Source organism: Rhinopithecus roxellana, chromosome 16 (genome assembly GCF_007565055.1).
Source record: "Rhinopithecus roxellana isolate Shanxi Qingling chromosome 16, ASM756505v1, whole genome shotgun sequence".
NCBI classification, from domain to species: domain Eukaryota; kingdom Metazoa; phylum Chordata; class Mammalia; order Primates; family Cercopithecidae; genus Rhinopithecus; species Rhinopithecus roxellana.
Genome location: NC_044564.1, coordinates 72,798,930 through 72,817,237, shown reverse-complemented (window position 1 = coordinate 72,817,237; position 18,308 = coordinate 72,798,930). Strand labels below are relative to the sequence as shown.

Sequence of the window (18,308 nt, the reverse complement as noted above, 5' to 3'; positions counted from 1 at the left end):
CATTTTATTGTATTATAAGAATTAATATTCTCAAGTGCCTTGTGACAGGGAAGATAAGAAGATAATAGTCTCTCTGAATACAGTTGGTTCCCATGGCCTCTAGTATGTTCTTTAATCCCAGTCTTAGTGAGGTCCTACTATATACAAGGTACTGTGGAAAGATGAGAAGATTATCTGTGTCTGCAGAGACTTTTGCACCAGTGAGAGACCCAGAAATGGACACAAATAGGAAGAATCCATGGGAATAAAGAAAACAAAGAGATTAATTCTGACTGCTATCTATTACTTCTAATGGCATTGTGGTTTTTAAAAAATTGATCTCATACAGTATGAAACAGATACTCAGCCATGAAATGAACTTAAAAGTAATTATAAAGACACGACTTTTCCTGAATAAGTACTACAACGAGCAGGGTGAGGGGAGCCTTGTCAACAAGTCAACAAAAATCCTTGAAGGAATGAGTCCTCCAGCTACTGCTGCTTCTCCTGTCATTCAGGTGGCAAACTACAACCTAGGTTCTATTTCCAGTTGGGAAGGCATTGATCAGGTTTTGGCTCTGCTCTTTATCTCCAAAATGTGGGGAGTTTTCTTTAACTTTTTTCCTGTCAGTTCTGTTCCCTTTTCATAAAATATAATAATTATCTTCAAGTCCTATTTTGACACCTGGATTTAACAGAAACAATACTCAATCACCACAACCAAAACGTTTCTCTCTTACTTTACAAGCTTAAAATATTTTTAAATTTTTGCCAAATAACCCACAGATATCATTGTACTACTGAGAATACCCTTAGCCTCAGTAAATTGGCAAAAGAGCAATTTGCGGGGAAGACAATGGTCTCACAATTGCTTTTTAAACTTGAGTTTTAAAAAGGAAAGGATTATGGAAAAAAATGTAAATGAAAATGAGCAAATCTAATGTTCAGCCTCTAAACATGAAAATATTCATGCCAGGAAACCTATTTAAAAGGAGGTTATAAACTCAAGGTTAAAGCTAATCCTCTTCCTGCTGCTTCAACCATAGCTGAAGGTGGGTACAGGAGCACAGTAGAATGCTTCAGCCTAGACGCCAGCCTGAACTCCCCATGTTTTATGGGATTATACCCTAGTTTTAGTGTTCTATGGAGTCAGCTGTGCACAAATCTCTTTAAAAATGCACTTTCTTGCTTTTGCTTTTTCTCTTCATGAAGAGAGACTTTAGAGAAACAGCTTGAAGAAAGTCATGCCCTTAAATGGCCATTGTGTCACAAGCTAAAAGGACTCCCCTGACCATTTTTAACAAAAACATATTTTAGAATGCTATTTCAATTTAATATACTGTATAGTAATCCATATCGCCTATATTTTAGGTTAATGTTGGTAGGGTGAAAAATAAATTCAATTAGCATTTATAAAGTATGACAATTATGTCCAATTTGCTATACTTGTGAGAAGCCTTTGAAAAAAATCCAACCAACAAAATAAGTTCAAATCATGAAGTTGCAACCTAGTTATTCAGCAGATGATAAAGTAGGGTTCCCAACCACTGTATCACTCAGTTTTTAATGAATGTGTGAAATTTACTTTTTATATAGGTAACTACACATACTCTTGCAATGACAGCTATCTGATGGAGAACTGAGATGCACATTCCTATGGCTTAGGGAAGAGTAAAAGTCAAGTTTCCATGCGTAAGAGGCAGTGAGTTATAATGAAACATTACACATGTGCCCAAAGAAGAGACCACAATAGGAATATATACATGGGAGGGAAGAATGTTAATGAGGTGAGGGCAGGGATAGGAGCAGGTTACAGAGTTAAATAGGGTGGTTAGAGTAGATCTTGTAGAGAAGGTAAAGTATGGGCAAAAACTTGGAGGAGGTGAGGATGTAAAGACCAAAGTAAGTGCTAGTGGGAATAAAAAATGGTTCAGCTGGTATGGAAAACACTTTAGTAGTTCCTCAGAAAGTTAAACATAGAAATACCATATGACTGAGCAATTCCACACCTAGGTATATACCCAAAACAATTGAAAACAGGTATTCAAACAAATCCATGTACATCAGTGTTCATAGCAGCACTTTCACAATAGCCAAAAGGTAGAAACAATCCAAATGTCCATCAATGGAAAACTACAGGAATAAAATATGCAATATGTATATAATGAAATATTATTCGCTCATAAAAAGAATGAAGTACTGATACACTACGGCTGAACCTTGAAAACACTATGCCAAAGTGAAAGAAATCAGGCACAAATGGTTACGTGTTATATGATGTCACTTATATGAAATATCCAGAATAGGTAAAGCCATAGAGACAGAAGGTAGATTAGTAGCTGCCAGGGGGAGCAGGGAAGGCATACAGGAAGAAAGGAGGAGGGAATAGAAAGTGGCTGCTTCATGGGGACACGGTCTCATTTGGAAGAGATGAAATGTTTTGGAACTAACATTCCAAATAGAGGTGATAGTTGTACAACATTGTATATGTACTAAATGCCAGTGAATTGCACACTTTAAAATCGTTTGTTTTATTGTATGTGAATGACACCTCAATTTAAAACAAATGGTAAGGCAAAGGTCCTGGGCAGGCACACAACTGACCTGTTTGAGAAAGAGAAAAGAGGCCAGTCTAAATACAATAGACAAAATGAGCAAAACACAGAGTAGAAAGAGAAAAAGTTCGTGAATTAATGGGGACCCAGAGAATTCAGGGCCCTCTAGGGCACTGTTCAGGACTTGCTTTTATTCTTACTGAAGAGAGGACCATTATAAGTTTTTGAGAAAAAGAATTAAATGATCTAATTTATATTGTAAAAGGACAATGCTGACTGCTCTGTTGAAAACAGACTAAAGATAGCAAAGGTCAACACAAGAAAACCTACTCAGAGGCCACATCAACAATCCAGGAAAGAGATAAAGGCAGCTCAGAAAGAGCTTTATCAGTAACACAGAAGAATGATGATTTTCAAACATTTAACTATGTAATTCTTCTACCCTATCCCAAATTCAATATAAAGTAAAATGCCAATATATAAGACAAAAAGCTGAAGCAAAATTTGTCCTGATGAAGTGAGGATACGCTAGGACCTGGAGTTCAGTCCTCTTGGTCATTTGAGGTTGTCAGGAGATAGAGGTGGTGAAAGGGGCTGACTACAAAGGAACATGGGGAAATGTTTGAGGGTGGTAGAACTACTCTCATCTTGACCATAGTGCTGGTTGGAGGAATGTGTGCACTTACCAAAAATCATAGAACTAGACAGTAAAATGGGAGAACTCTAGTGTATTCATATTATACCCAAATAAAAATAGAATTTAAAATACCTAGTTTTAAAAAAATCACAAGTTTTAGAACATGTACTTCTCAAACTTTCACCTCTCACCATCTATTAGACTTTGCACCCTTCTTTGTCATCATCATTCAAAATCCACCCTTCCTCTTATCTTTCCTGTTCCCATCAAATATTATCTATCAATGTTCCAGTTACCCAGGTTTGAAATTTCTGATTTATCTTGGGAGTCTCCCTTGCCTTGAGACTCAATTCTTGAGTGTACTTCTGAAATAATTAATATATATGTCCCAACTTTTTCCTTTATTTGGTTTAGTCCTATCTGATTCCTGACTAGATTACTATGATCTAGTAACTGATCTCTTAACAGCTTAAAATCTTTCCTTGTCCTAACACATCCCCAATGGTTCTGCTCTTACCATTAATACATTAACTCAGAACTTTCCAAAACCTTTGATGGCTCATTAAAGAATAAAGTCCAAACTCTTTTGTATAATGTTCAAAGTCTTTTAGAATTACTTTAAGAAATCACTGCTGGCCAAGACTTTCAACCAATTTCTCCACCTGATGTCTTGCTCCTCGCTTTTATAAAACCTATATTCTGGCTGCATTGAATTATGAACCGGTTCCTAAGTTTGTCTTATACTTTACAAGATCTTTGCACTCACTGCTTCCTCTGCCTTGAATGACCCATTTTCCTCTCATTTCTACTTACCAAAATAATTTTTCTCATCTCCATATTTCCAGTACATATGTGCCTCTCCCACAACACTCCACAGATTCTGTCTTCAGATCTTAATCTCATACAATCCTAAGGAGCAGAGGTCATGTTCTATTCATGCTGGAATCCCTCCCATGGTACCCATAACAGTGTCTTGCACATAAGTGTTCAATTAAGTACCTGCTGAGTTTAACAGAATTAAATATGTAGCATTCTCTTTAAGACAAATTCTTGTTATGTGAAAATCATACTATCACAAGCAAGTATTTGCAGAAAATTATGGTGTTCAAGTTTTAATCATTCTGGAAACACAACATTTAAAACTTATTTTAAATAGACACACAGTTGTTGAGAAGATGGTTTTTTGAGATTTTACAAAAGCAAGTCTAAAATGTTCTAGCCAGGAAAGGTTTAACTCCAGATAAAAACATATTGAATGACATGGCAAAATTTTAAAGCAGATATTATAATTTTTATATATTGAAATTCTGTAAACTTTTAAATCTGTATGATGTAAGCTTTAATTAAGTATACTTGAAATACTATCACAACAGGAAATGTTCTGCTTAGACACATAATTCGCAATTGTAGGGGAATGATGGGAGACAAAATGAAAAGGTAATCATGTTTCCTCATACATGTTTTACTACAAGGGACTACATATCCATCTAATTAGTTAATTTACAGTTCAGAATACTTTGTCGAAAAATTTGGTATTGCATTCTGCCTCTTGAGTGATCTTAACGAATATGATTATTCCATCTACAAGAAAATACCCATTATAAGAGCCCTTCATTAAATATTATAAATCAGGTAACAAACTTTGATGGCATTCTTTGATTGTCAAACTAGAACGGGATTGGAAGAGTAGCATGTAAAAATTGACAAGTAAACTAAGTATTTGCTATTAATTTTAAAACCCCAATCTTATTAAGGCATTTTTCATGCTTGCCATATGTAAACATTATTATCAAAATAAAAGTATTTAATTTCAACTGCTACACAGACACACAGATGAATACTGAACCACCACATTTAGCTTTATCACACACACACACACTGTTTCCACATTCCCAGAAGAAAAACCATTTGCAACTGGTATTAGAGACCCCAAAAGCCACTCAATATTCCATTATTTATATACAAGAAATAACAGGCTTCTGTATTCCATCGATAGTAGCCTTGTTGGGACAAAATTACTATTAGACCTGTTCCTCTGACAGACAGTGACAAGAAGAGGAGGGAGGACACTTTTTAAAGTAAAATGACAATCGTCTCTTTCTAGGTGTTTTCTGGAAATTTAATATTCTCTCCCTAACGTTTCCTCCTTCCTTCCCTCTCTCCCTCCTTCTCTCCTACCTCTCCACTGTTTCCAATCAGGGTAACATTAGCTTGAAAGCTGACAATTCAGTCACATCTCAAGTAACCATTTATTCTGTTATTTAATAGAAGGGGAAAAACCCAGTTACCATAACAACTCACATCTACATGGTAATTATGGAGTATCTAAAATACAGCAAACCATACTTTTCACAGTATTTTCTAGGGGGAATGTGTAAGAAGCACAGATACCATTTCTCCCCACTATTATTCACAATGTTCATCTAATTGTTTCATATTGCACAGATGCTAACATTATTCCTTGTACTTCATACCAAATATGTTTTTTAAAATAAAGACGACACTGAAAGAAAAAGGCAAATACATTTCTTATATTTTAAATGATTGGTTACAGCATATGTACCTTTCTAGGGAAAAATTTAAAGGAGGCAGAAAAACAAAATTAATTTATTAGGTAAAAAGAATCAAATGATTATCACTTGAAAAAAAGAAGAAAGAATGTAGAACTAAAGCTTTTATTTATAATAGAGCTGCCAATAGGTCTGAAAAAGTTTTCTCTGAAATAAAAATGAAAAGAGAACTCATTATCCAATGCTGAGGCAGAAATATGGTTGGGTAGCAGCAGTAGAAACAGGCAAATTTGCATGTGCACAAGAATGGAGAAAATAATGAAGCCAGACTGCCATTCTCATCCAGGGACAAATCAGCATCAGCCAATTTAGGTGAGAGTGTCATGTCAGAGTTAGAAACGCCAAGGATAACAAGACTGGCAGCACATTTCAGGGAAGGAAACTGTCATTCACCTTCAGCTTCCTCTGCAACAGGGGCCAAGTTAACCTCAGGATGAGAAGTAGGTATACATCAGAACAAAAGAGGATAGCCACTTGAGCTTGGAGAAGCCCTAGCTGATCTGAAATGACCACTGCTTGTCCCCTGTAAAAAGGAGCAAAGAGAGAGGCCACTTCAGTTTTAGAGAAGCCTAAACAAGACTGTTATTCTGCAGAACTGCTCCTGGTGTGTCAGGCCAATCCCAAATCAAACTTGAATCTATGATTCTTCTAAAAGTAACAGGGGAGAATTTCACTTTAAGAAAAGACAAAGTAAAAATCCAAAAGTTTTCTAAAATAAGAGGATATAATACTTTCCAAGGAAATTTATCACAGATTACATTAAACAGCTAGCTCTCCATAGCATTGAAAATTACTTAGTTTAGCAACCATGTAGTTAAAGAAGTATTAACAATTAACACAAATCAAAATATACTTCAAAATATGGAAAGCGAAGGTTTCTAGTCCAGCCTGTAAGGAGGTTGGAAGTCACTACTCCATCTTAACAACAACTAAAAAGCTAAACAAACTATAAAACCAACAACTGTTATGAGATCTGTAAAAGAAAATGAGGTCACAGAGCAAAGTGCTGCTCTCAAAGTTGGAGAGACAGACAGGCAGCTACAGAGACAATCACAGCTTACCAAAGCAGAAACCCACAGACAGAAACCACCATAGTAACCAGTGCTGGGGCAGAAAAACCTGAATGATAGTTGATGAATGGCTGGAGGCTAAGAATGGACAAGATTGAGAATTAAAAACCCTAGGTGGACCCAGTCATAGGGAGGGTCCCCACACCTCTCTGAGTTTTAGCTCCAGAAGCTCAATCAGTTCTTACAGTGAATATTAGAAAAAAAAAAAACCCACCTTGTGATCACAGCAGGGGGAGGGGAAAAACATTTTGAAATATAACAGCATTCTATTCTTAAGAATTCTATTCTATTCTTAACAAGGTCTGCCATCAGAAAAAAGAAACTACTCAACAGAGACTAACCTAATAGAGTTTTATCAGCACCTAACCAGCCTGGAGGAAAGAAATACCCATCTCCAAGATCCTGTAGACTTCTAAGTGGGTGAAGAGAAATAGACAACTCTAGCCTATTCTAGCCATCCCATCCCACTTAAGGAAGTGAAAAAGAGAAAAAAAAGCCAAATCCTGGGAAACACTTGTGAAAGTTCTAGGCTCACTATGACATTGAGACCTAATTATAGGGTTATGGAATGACTCTACTCCTCGACCACCTTACCGCTACATTACTAAAGACCTATTTACTTTATTACCTTTTACCTAATATGTATGTAGAGACAACTACAAGGAAGACTAAAAGGTAAAATACATAGTTTAAAGAGACAGAGCAAGTATCAGAACCAAGTAAGGATATGGCAGGGATGCTGGAATTAATTAACAGACTCTGAATTAAAAATAACCATGATTAAAGTGGTAAAGGCCATAACAGATAATAGAGACAATATGCAAGAACAAATGAACAATGTAAGCAGAAAGATAGAAAAATCAAAGATTCCCCTGCAAAAAATAAATGCTAGAGATGAAAAGCATGGTAACAGAAATGAAGAATGCTTTTAATGAGCTTATTAACAGACTGGACACAACTGAGGAGAGAATCTCTGATATTGAGGATATCTCAATGGAAAACTTTAAAACTAAAAGGTGAAGAGGAAACAGAATGAAGCAAAGAAAACAGAGTATCTAAGAACTGTGGAACAACTACAAAAGTTATAACATACACATAATAGGAATTCCAGACAAATAAGGGAGAAAAAAACGAAGGAATATTTGAAATCATCTTGAGATTTTCCCAAATTAATGTCAGACATCAAAGCACAGTTATAGGGGGCTCAGACAACACCAAGTAGGATAAATGCCAAAAACCTATAGGTATGTGGATATTGAATATAAACTACATAAAAGCAATGATTTTTTTAAATTCTGAAAAAAGCCAGAGGGAAAGATACCTTACCTATAGAGAAGCAAAGATAAGTTTCACATCCACCTTTCTACCAGAAAACATGCAAGCAAGAAGAGAAGAGAGTGAAATAAAGTCCTGAGAGAGCAAAACTACCAACCTAGGATTCTGTACCCCACAAAATGATCCTTCAAAAATCCCCAAAAGCCACTCAAGCAAAAACTGAGAAAATTTATTACCTGTACATTTCCCTTGCAGGAAATGTTTAAAGTTTTTTTTTGGTAGTAAGCACATTATAGAGATCAGAAGCTCAGATCTACATAAAGAAAGGAAGGCATCAGAGGAGGGATAAGTGAACATGAAATAAAAGCTTTTATTTTCCTATTCTTAATTGATCTAACAGATAACAGCTTGTTAAAAAATACTAATAGTAGTCATGTATATGATCATATATGCTCATGTATAAGTGAAATGAATGATAGCAATGATACAAGGAATGAGAGGCAAAATTAGGATTATTTGTTGTTACAAAGTATTTACACCACCTGCGAAGTGGTATAGTGCTGTTTGCAAGCAGACATAGATTAGTTGTAAATATATATTGCATACTGTATGGCAACCACTTAAAAAGTAAAAAGAGAAACATAACTGATATGCTAACAAAAGGGAAAAAAATCATACAAAATGTATGGCAGCTCATCGCCAGCAACGGATCAAAGCTGGACGGAGAATGACTTTGATGAGATGAGAGAAGAAGGCTTCAGTCCATCAAACTTCTCAGAGCTAAAGAAACCATAAGGGGAAGATGGCCGAATAGGAACACCTCCAATCTCCAGCTCCCAGCGCGAGCGACACAGAAGACAGGTGATTTCTGCATTGTCAACTGAGGTACCGGGTACATCTCACTAGGGAGTGCCGGACAATCGGTGCTGGTCAGCTGCTGCAGCCCAAACAGCGAGAGCTGAAGCAGGGCGAGGCATCGCCTCACCTGGGAAGCGCAAGGGGGAAGGGAATCCCTTTTCCTAGCCAGGGGAACTGAATCACACAACACCTGGAAAATCGGGTAACTCCCACCCCAATACTGCACTTTACCAAGGGTCTTAGCAAACGGGCACACCAGGAGATTATATCCCACACCTGGCCAGGAGGGTCCCACGCCCACGGAGCCTCCCTGATTGCTAGCACAGCAGTCTGCCATCTAACGGCAAGACAGCAGCAAGGCTGGGGGAGGGGCGCCCGCCATTACTGAGGCTTAAGTAGGCAAACAAAGCCACTGGGAAGCTCGAACTGGGTGGAGCTCACAGCAGCTCAAAGAGGCCTGCCTGTCTCTGTAGACTCCACCTCTGGGGACAGGGCACAGCTAATCATCAACAACAACAACAACAACAACAAAAGCAGCAGAAACCTCTGCAGACGCAAACCTCTGCAGACTCTGTCTGACAGCTTTGAAGAGAGCAGTGGATCTCCTGACACGGAGGTTGAGATCTGAGAACAGACAGATTGCCTGCTCAAGTGGGTCCCTGACCCCTGAGTAGCCTAACTGGGAGACATCCTCCACTAGGGGCAGACCGACACCCCACACCTCACACGGTGGAGTACACCCCTAAGAGGAAGCTTCCAAAGCAAGAATCAGACAGGTACACTCGCTGTTCAGGAATATTCTATCTTCTGCAGCCTCTGCTGCTGATACCCAGGCAAACAGGGTCTGGAGTGGACCTCAAGCAATCTTCAACAGACCTATAGCTGAAGGTCCTGACTGTTAGAAGGAAAACAAACAAACAGGAAGGACACCCACACCAAAACCCCAACAGTATGTCACCATCATCAAAGACCAGAGGCAGATAAAACCACAAAGATGGGGAAAAAGGAGGGCAGAAAAGCTGGAAATTCAAAAAATAAGAGCGCATCTCCCCCTCCAAAGGAATGCAGCTCATCGCCAGCAACAGATCAAAGCTGGATGGAGAATGACTTTGACGAGAAGAGAGAAGAAGCCTTCAGTCCATCAAACTTCTCAGAGCTAAAGGAGGAATTACGTACCCAGCACAAAGAAACTAAAAATCTTGAAAAAAGAGTGGAAGAATGGATAACTAGAATAATTAATGCAGAGAAGGCCATAAACGAAATGACAGAGATAAAAACCATGACACGAGAAATACGTGACAAATGCACAAGCTTCAGTTAACCAACTCAATCAACTGGAAGAAAGAGTATCAGCGATTGAGGATCAAATCAATGAAATGAAGCGAGAAGAGAAACCAAAAGAAAAAAGAAGAAAAAGAAATGAACAAAGCCTGCAAGAAGTATGGGATTATATTAAAAGACCAAATCTACATCTGATTGGGGTGCCTGAAAGTGAGGGGGAAAATGGAACCAAGTTGGAAAACACTCTGCAGGATATCATCCAGGAGAACTTCCCCAACCTAGTAGGGCAGGCCAACATTCAAATTCGGGAAATACAGAGAATGCCACAAAGCTACTCCTCGAGAAGAGCAACTCCAAGACACGTAATTGCCAGATTCACCAAAGTTGAAATGAAGGAAAAAATCTTAAGGGCAGCCAGAGAGAAAGGTCGGGTTACCCACAAAGGGAAGCCCATCAGACTAACAGCAGACCTCTCAGTAGAAACTCTACAAGCCAGAAGAGAATGGGGGCCAATATTCAACATTCTTAAAGAAAAGAATTTTAAACCAGATTTTCATATCCAGCTAAACTAAGTTTCATAAGTGAAGGAAAAATAAAATCCTTTACAGATAAGCAAATGCTTAGAGATTTTGACACCACCAGGCCTGCCTTACAAGAGACCCTGAAGGAAGCCCTAAACATGGAAAGGAACAACTGGTACCAGTCAATGCAAAAACATGCCAAAATGTAAAGACCATCGAGGCTAGGAAGAAACTGCATCAACTAATGAGCAAAATAACCAGTTAATATCATAATGGCAGGATCAAGTTCACACATAACAATATTAACCTTAAATGTAAATGGACTAAATGCTCCAATTAAAAGACACAGACTGGCAAACTGGATAAAGAGTCAAGACCCATCAGTCTGCTGTATTCAGGAGACCCATCTCACATGCAGAGACATACAAGGCTCAAAATAAAGGGATGGAGGAAGATCTACCAAGCAAATGGAGAACAAAAAAAAGCAGGGGTTGCAATCTTAGTCTCTGATAAAACAGACTTTAAACCATCAAAGATCAAAAGAGACAAAGAAGGCCATTACATAATGGTAAAGGGATCAATTCATCAGGAAGAGCTAACTATCCTAAATATATATGCACCCAATACAGGAGCACCCAGATTCATAAAGCAAGTCCTTAGAGACTTAAAAAGAGACTTAGACTCCCATACAATAATACTGGGAGACTTCAACACTCCACTGTCAACATTAGACAGATCAACGAGACAGAAAGTTAACAAGGACATCCAGGAATTGAACTCATCTCTGCAGCAAGCAGACCTAATAGACATCTACAGAACTCTCCACTCCAAATCAACAGAATATATTCTTCTCAGCACCACATCACACTTATTCCAAAATTGACCACATAATTGGAAGTAAAGCACTCCTCAGCAAATGTACAAGAACAGAAATTATAACAAACTGTCTCTCAGACCACAGTACAATCAAACTAGAACTCAGGACTAAGAAACTCAATCAAAACCGCTCAACGACATGGAAACTGAGCAACCTGCTCCTGAATGACTACTGGGTACATAACGAAATGAAGGCAGAAATAAAGATGTTCTTTGAAACCAATGAGAACAAAGACACAACATACCAGAATCTCTGGGACACATTTAAAGTAGTGTGTAGAGGGAAATTTATAGTACTAAATGCCCACAAGAGAAAGCTGGAAAGATCAAAAATGAACACTCTAACATCACAATTAAAAGAACTGGAGAAGCAAGAGCAAACACATTCAAAAGCTAGCAGAAGGCAAGAAATAACTAAGATCAGAGCAGAACTGAAGGAGATAGAGACACAAAAAACCCTCCAAAAAATCAATGAATCCAGGAGTTGGTTTTTTGAAAAGATCAACAAAATTGACAGACCGCTAGCAAGACTAATAAGGAAGAAAGGAGAGAAGAATCAAATAGATGCAATAAAAAATGATAAAGGGGATATCACCACTGACCCCACAGAAATACAAACTACCATCAGAGAATACTATAAACACCTCTACGCAAATAAACTAGAAAATCTAGAAGAAATGGATAATTTCCTGGACATTTACACTCTCCCAAGACTAAACAAGGAAGAAGCTGAATCCCTGAACAGACCAATAGCAGACTCTGAACTTGAGGCAATAATTAATAGCCTACCAACCAAAAAAAGTCCAGGACCAGATGGATTCACAGCTGAATTCTATCAGAGGTACAAGGAGGAGCTGGTACCATTCTTTCTGAAATTATTCCAATCAACAGAAAAAGAGGGAATCCTCCCTAACTCATTTTATGAGGCCAACATCATCCTGATACCAAAGCCTGGCAGTGACACAACAAAAAAAGAGAATTTTAGACCAATATCCCTGATGAACATCGATGCAAAAATCCTCAATAAAATACTGGCAAACCGGATCCAGCAGCACATCAAAAAGCTTATCCACCATGATCAAGTGGGCTTCATCCATGGGATGCAAGGCTGGTTCAACATACACAAATCAATAAACGTAATCCAGCATATAAACAGAACCAAAGACAAAAATCACATGAGTATCTCAATAGATGCAGAAAAGGCCTTTGACAAAATTCAACAGCCCTTCATGCTAAAAACGCTCAATAAATTCGGTATTGATGGTACGTATCTCAAAATAATAAGAGCTATTTATGACAAACCCACAGCCAATATCATATTGAATGGGCAAAAAAACTGGAAAAATTCCCTTTGAAAACTGGCACAAGACAGGGATGCCCTCTCTCACCACTCCTATTCAACATAGTGTTGGAAGCTCTGGCTAGGGCAATCAGGCCAGAGGAAGAAATCAAGGGTATTCAATTAGGAAAAGAAGAAGTCAAATTGTCCCTGTTTGCAGATGACATGATTGTATATCTAGAAAACCCCATTGTCTCAGCCCAAAATCTCCTTAAGCTGAGAAGAAACTTCAACAAAGTCTCAGGTTACAAAATTAATGTGCAAAAATCACAAGCATTCTTACACACCAGTAACAGTCAAATAGAGAGCCAAATGATGAATGAACTTCCATTCACAATTGCTTCAAAGACAATCAAATACCTAGGAATCCAACTTACAAGGGATGTAAAGGACCTCTTCAAGGAGAACTACAAACCACTGCTCAGTGAAATCAAAGAGGACACAAACAAATGGAAGAACATACCATGCTCGTGGATAGGAAGAATCAATATTGTGAAAATGGCCATACTGCCCAAGGTCATTTATAGATTCAATGCCATCCCCATCAAGCTACCAATGAGTTTCTTCACAGAATTGGAAAAACTGCTTTAAAGTTCATATGGAACCAAAAAAGGGCCCGCATTGCCAAGAAATCCTAAGTCAAAAGAAGAAAGCTGGAGGCATCATGCTACCTGACTTCAAACTAGACTACAAGGCTACAGTAACCAAAACAGCATGGTACTGGTATCAAAACAGAGATATAGACCAATGGAACAGAACAGAGTCCTCAGAAATAATACTACACATCTACAGCCATCTGATCTTTGACAAACCTGACAAAAACAAGAAATGGGGAAAGGATTCCCTATTTAATAAACGGTGCTGGGAAAATTGGCTAGCCATAAGTAGAAAGCTGAAACTGGATCCTTTCCTTACTCCTTATATGAAAATTAATTCAAGATGGATTAGAGACTTAAATGTTAGACCTAATACCATAAAAACACTAGAAGAAAACTTAGGTAATACCATTCAGGACATAGGCATGGCATGGGCAAGGACTTCATGTCTAAAACACCAAAAGCAATGGCAACAAAAGCAAAAATTGACAAATGGGATCTCATTAAACTAAAGAGCTTCTGCACAGCAAAAGAAACTACCATCAGAGTGAACAGGCAACCTAAAGAATGGGAGAAAACTTTTGCAATCTACTCATCAGATAAAGGGCTAATATCCAGAACCTACAAAGAACTCAAACAAATTTACAAGAAAAAAGCAAACAACCCCATCAAAAAGTGGTCAAAGGATATGAACAGATATTTCTCTAAAGAAGACATTCATACAGCCAACAGACACATGAAAAAATGCTCATCACTGGCCATGAGAGAAATGCAAATCAAAACCACAATGACATATGGTCTCACATCAGGTAGAATGGCAATCATTCAAAAGTCAGGAAACAACAGGTGCTGCAGAGGATGTGGAGAAATAGGAACACTTTTACACCATTGGTGGGATTGTAAACTAGTTCAACCATTATGGAAAACAGTATGGTGATTCCTCAAGGATCTAGAACTAGAAGTACCATATGACCCAGCCATCCCATTACTGGGTATACACCCAAAGGATTATAAATCATGCTGCTATAAAGACACATGTACACATATGTTTATTGCGGCACTATTCACAATAGCAAAGACTTGGAATCAACCCAAATATCCATCAGTGACAGACTGGATTAAGCAAATGTGGCACATATACACCATGGAATACTATGCAGCCATAAAAAAGGATGAGTTTGTGTCCTTTGTTGGGACAGGGATGCAGCTGGAAACCATCATTCTCAGGAAACTATCGCAAGAACAGAAAACCAAACACTGCATGTTCTCACTCATAGGTGGGAACTGAACAATGAGATCACTTGGACTCGGGAAGGGGAACATCACACACTAGGGCCTATCATGGGGAGGGGGGAGGGGGGAGGGGGGAGGGATTGCATTGGGAGTTTTACCTGATGTAAATGACGAGTTGATGGGTGCTGACGAGTTGATGGGTGCAGCACACCAACATGGCACAAGTATACATATGTAACAAACCTGCACGTTATGCACATGTACCCTAGAACTTAAAAGTATAATAATAATAAAATAAAATTTTAAAAAAAGGAGTAAAACATTCTCATGTATGCTAAAAAAAAAAAAAAAAAAAAAAAAAAAAAAAAAAGAAAAAGAAACCATAAGGGACAAAAAGAGAATACAAAAGCAGAACAAAGAAAATGAGCAACAAACAAAAAAAAGTAACAATTATAGAAGATGTAAATCAAAATATATCAATAATCATTTTGGAAGCAAATTAAGATTGTCAAAGTAGATAAAAAACCGAGACCCAACTATATGTTGTCTACAAGAAATCTACTTTAATGTAAAGACACATACAGATAAAATGTAAATGGATAGAAAAAGACATTATGCTAATATTAATCAAAAGAAAGCAGGAGGACCTATATTAATTTCAGACAGAGAAGACTTGACAACAAGGAAAGCTGTCAAAAATAAAGAGGGACGTTACATACTAAATGGGTCAATTCTCCAAGAAGACATAACAATCCTTAGAGTGTATGCACCTAATAATGAAGTATCAAAATATATAAGGCAAAACCTGATAGAATTCCAAGAAGAAATAGATTAATCCACTCATATAGCCGGAGACTTCAGGAGACTTCAACACTTCTCTATCAGAAATGGACAGATCCAACAAGCAGAAAACCAGTAAGGACATAGTTGAACTCAAAAACACCATCAATCAACTGGATATAATTGACATCTACAGGCTATTTCATGCAATGACAGCAGAACACACATTCTTCTCAAGCTCACATGTAACATTCACCAATACTGACCACATTCTGAACCATAAAAAACACCTTAACAAATTTAAAAGAACCATAACACACACCTTAACAAATTTAACAAATTTAGAAATTAACATCAGCAGTGAAAGATAGGATATCACTACAGACTCTCTGGAGACTGAAAGGATAATAAGGAAAGAATATATATAACTCTATGCCCACAAATTTGATAATCTAGATGTAATGGGCCAATTCCCTGAAAGATACGATCTGCTAAAACTCACATGAAAAAAAGATATATTATTTGAATAGGCCTGTATCTATTAAAGAAATTGAATTGACAATTAATAACCTTCCAACACAGAAAGCACCAGTCCCAAATGTGTTCATTGGTGAACTCTATCAAACATTTAAGGAGGATATCACGCCAATTCCCAACAGTCTCTTTCAGAAGGCAGAAGCAGAGAGAACACTTCCTAACTCATTATATGAGGTCAGCATTACCCTAAAACAAAAACCAGACAAATATGTTAACAGGAATAGAAAATCTCACAGCAATATCTCTCATGAACATAAATGTAAAAGGCCTCAACAACATATAAGCAAATTAAATCTAACAATGTAAAAAAGAATTATACACCACAACCAAATGGATTTGAGGTACACAAGACTAAATCAATATTAGAAAATCAATTAATGTTTATTCCAGCATATCAACAGGGTAAAGAAGAAAAATCACATAAACGTATCAATACATGCAGAAAAAGCATTTGACAAAATCCAACAGTTTTTCATGATAAAAACTCTCAGTAAACTAGAAATAAAGAACTTCCTCAACTTGATAAGAATATCTACAAAACACCCACAGCTAACATCACAATTTTTAGAAACTACAAGCATTCCCACTAAGATCAGGAGTAAGACAAGGATGTCCTCTCTCACCATTCTTTTTCAACATCATACCTGGAAATCCTTTCTACTGATGTAAGACAAAAAGAGAAAATAAAATGTATGCTGAAGAGAAGAAAGAAACAAAATTGTCTTTGCTTGCAGATGACATGAGTATCTACATAGAAAATCTGAAAAAGGTGACAAAAAACTCCTGGAACCCATAAGCACTTACAGCAAAATTGCAAGACACAAGGTTACAATACAAAAATCAATTGCTTTCCTATATGACAGCAATGAAAAAAATAGAAGTTGAAATTAAAAACACAATAGCATTTGCATTAACATCTCCAAAAATAAAATACTTACGTGTAAACCTACATACATACATATATACACACACACACACACAGACATATAAATGTGTGAGTATATATAATACCTATAGGAGAAAATTATAAAATTCTAATGAAATAAATCAATAATGAATGAAATAGAGAAATATTCCAGGTTCATGGATTGGAAAGCTCAATATTGTCAGGATGTCAGTTCTTACTAACTTCAATTCTCAAAATCTCAACGCAGTCCCACTCAAAATCTCACCAAGTTACTTCCTGGATAACAACAAACTGATTCAAATGCTCATATGAAGGGACAAAGGACAAGGAAGAGCCAACACAATATTGAAGAAGAACAAAGTTGGAGGACTGACATACCTAACTCCAAGACTTACTACAGAGCTACAGTAATCAAGAAAGCATGGTATGAACCAATGACCAGAGAAATAGATCAAAGAAACAGAATAGAAAGTCCAGAAACAGATGTATATAAATATAGCCCATTAATATTTGAGAATGAGTCAGAGTGAAGCAATGGAGAAAGGATAATCCTCTCAACAAATGATACTGAAACAACCAGATATCTTGAGGCAAAACAAAAAAAAAAAAAAACAAACAAACAAAAAAAAAAATCTAGACTCTGACTTTACACTCTTCATAAATATTAACTCGAAATAGATTATAGATATCAACGTAAAGCACAGTACTGTGAAGTTACTAGAAGATAACACAGGATAATATCTATAACGTTAGGCTTGATGACAGCTTTTCAGAAACAATATCAAAGGCACTATGTATTAAATAAACAATGGATATGCTGGACTTCATTAAAATAAAAATGTTCTGATCTACAAAGGCACTGTCAAGAGAATAGATAAGCCATAGTCTGTAAGAAAATATTTGCAAAAGACAGATCTGATAAAGGACTATTATCCAAAATATACAAAAAAGTCTTAAAACTCAACTATGAAAAGCCTAAAAACCGGATTTTAAAATGAGTCAAAGAAATAGATATACAGATAAAAAATAAGCATATACAAAATGCTTCACATATCAGGGATATGCTAATGAAAACAACAATGAAATGTCACTACACACCAATTAGAATGGCCAAAATCCAGACCACAACACCAACTGCTGGCAAGGCTTTGGAGCAACAGGAAGGAGATGCGAAATGGTATAGCCACTTTGGAAGATGTTTTGGCCATTTTTTACAAAACCAAACACACTCTTACCATACAGTCCAGCAAGTGTGCTCCTTGGCATTTACCCAAGTTAGTTACCCAAGATAGTT

At 37.1% G+C, this 18,308-nt stretch overlaps 1 protein-coding gene across 6 annotated transcripts in view; it reads right to left on the bottom strand.

Annotated features, from left to right (window-relative positions):
* Positions 1 to 18,308, bottom strand: part of FOCAD (focadhesin) — a 327,680-nt gene that overhangs the window by 93,575 nt on the left and 215,797 nt on the right. The gene's annotated exons all lie outside the window — the stretch shown is intronic.